Source organism: Struthio camelus, chromosome 10 (genome assembly GCF_040807025.1).
Source record: "Struthio camelus isolate bStrCam1 chromosome 10, bStrCam1.hap1, whole genome shotgun sequence".
NCBI classification, from domain to species: domain Eukaryota; kingdom Metazoa; phylum Chordata; class Aves; order Struthioniformes; family Struthionidae; genus Struthio; species Struthio camelus.
In genome coordinates, this window is record NC_090951.1 from 15,248,986 (window position 1) to 15,251,310 (window position 2,325).

Genomic DNA, 2,325 nt, shown 5'->3' on the forward strand with positions numbered 1-2,325 from the left:
TGGCCCGTACGGGGATCGAACCCGCGACCTTGGCGTTATTAGCACCACGCTCTAACCAACTGAGCTAACCGGCCATGCTGGATTTCACTTGCCAGTCCCTGCAAGGGACCTTCTGCTTAAAACTATGAAGCAGCTATATCTCCATCTCTTGCCGCTACAAACTGCTCTTTTCAAGCGCCCTGTTATTTTTCTAGTCTTGTCCAGGAAATACTTATATAACTATAGAAATGTAAAAAGAACAACAAAATACCTCACCTGCTTCATTTTTTTTTTCTTTTTTTTAATCTTTCTCTCAACGTAAAATTAGGTTTATTACATAATTATGAATGTTATCTTAAGAGACTTTGTAACATGTAGCAGCAAAACTGAGTTCATATGCTAAATGCAAGAATTTCATCTATGATTAAATTAGATGCGAGTTTCCCATCATTTAATGCAACATTTTCACTACTATTGATAAGGGACTATCACACTTCTTATTCCTAGTCATCACGAATCTTATCAAGATCGATGATACTGTGAAAAGAAAAGTCAATACAGATTTGACTTTCATATGGCTCTAGAGACAAAAGTAGCCAAAAAAACCAAACTCAAGACAACCCTGACAGTGATTTGCCTGAGCCAGGCAAATCAAAATCTTTGTTCCACACTTACAAACCAGGGCTTCAAGCCTACATTCAGGTATGCACAGACAGCATAAATGTTTGTCCAATGCAATAGAAAAAAATGCATGGAATATTATTTCCTAATTTTTTCCAGTCTCCTGAAAGGCATTTCCTTACTCCCTGGGTTATATTTAGACCCAGAGTGTTTTCACCTCCTTCTCTTCTCGGGAGAGAATGGCAACACTCCTCTTCCTGCTCAGGAGCACACTACTGGAAGCAGCAGTCAGGAGCTTACATTGCTGTGATGGAAGGTGATATAATCTCCCAGGAGTACACACTACACAATATAATCAGCTGAGAAGGTGCCTATCAAGTTTAAATATCACAAATCTGCACTGAGATATGAAACAGAGATGACTGCTACTGACCACAGATTAATTGGTTTCCCTTGTTAAACAGTAGGCTGTTAAGCTTCTCATTACCATCACAGTGATGCAGCAGTCGGTTAGAATTCTTAACAAATTAAAACAGCTGACAAAGCATATGCAAGATAGGCAACAAAAAACACAGTGTACATCTCTGATCATCAGTCATCCAGATCCATCTGAAGGTCAGACTGTGGTTTTCTAAAGACTTGAACATAGAACTCAAGAGAAGACTTAAGAGCTAAGCACTCTTCTTTCCCAGCCAGGTGTATCCACTTCTAAATTATCTTCTTCCTCTTCCCCACTCTGTATGCCATATCCTGACCCATTTTAAGTGACCTTACACTCAGTCTGAGCTCCATTGCCTAATTCCATTCCACAGTATCTCGTGAAAACCATTAACAGAAAGTTGTGCCCAAGGTTTTAGCCTAGGAATACAGGACTAGAAAGGACTCACGTCATGGACTATTCTCTCCAGCTTTCAGAGGTAACCATAATGTATATGGCCCACCCATGACTACTCCCAATAGTCCCTGAAACTGTCTCTTTTACGTATATCACTCAGAAGCTGGCAGAAGAAGGAGCAGCACTTTCAAAGTGCCATTGCCAAATCCCCAGTTTTGGATTTTCATTGCCAAGCAATTTGCGTCACCTGCATTGTACATCACTGAGGGGCAGCCGGAAGAAATATTGCATCTCCACTGTGCCTAATTAGCAAGTCAACACTTTGTTTGGCTCAGTTGTGACTGAATAGGGTCAAGTTTATGGGGATGAAAACCCAAACCATACGTTTATATCTTCGTTTTATGCCTTAATTTTCCAAAGAACGTGTGCTCAACTCTAAGTTACCCTTTCAATGTCAAAAGCTTATCTCAACAAACAAAATGGAAGCAGTGCTATTCCAACCATGTAATTTTGTATGAGGACATTAAAATAAATGTCCAATAAGTTGGCATAATTATGTAAACTGTCCAGGAAACAGGAAATATAGTACTACATTGCAAAGGAGACAGCTATATTAAATTTGTATTCATTCTCATAATATTAGTGATCTTGTTCTGTAGAAGCTACTTAAGCGCACACAGTACGTAAATAAAAAATCTGATTTTAGAAGATAAAGAAAAATAATTATTAAACTGTACCAACAGCTAAATGGTATGTGTTCATTCCAAAGAATTCACTCTGTTTCCCATAAGCCTTCTGTTTCATTTTATTAGCTTGGAATTGCGTTACCTACTACAATTTATTGCATAAAGATTATACTGCATTGTTAGTGAGCTGCCTCTCATACTAAA

The 2,325-nt window shown here is 38.6% G+C and overlaps 1 non-coding gene across 1 annotated transcript; it reads right to left on the reverse strand.

Moving 5' to 3' along the window:
- On the reverse strand, positions 1-74 carry TRNAI-AAU (transfer RNA isoleucine (anticodon AAU)). The gene has a single exon. It is a non-coding gene; the product is annotated as a tRNA-Ile (tRNA).
- Positions 75-2,325: the final 2,251 nt, after the last annotated feature.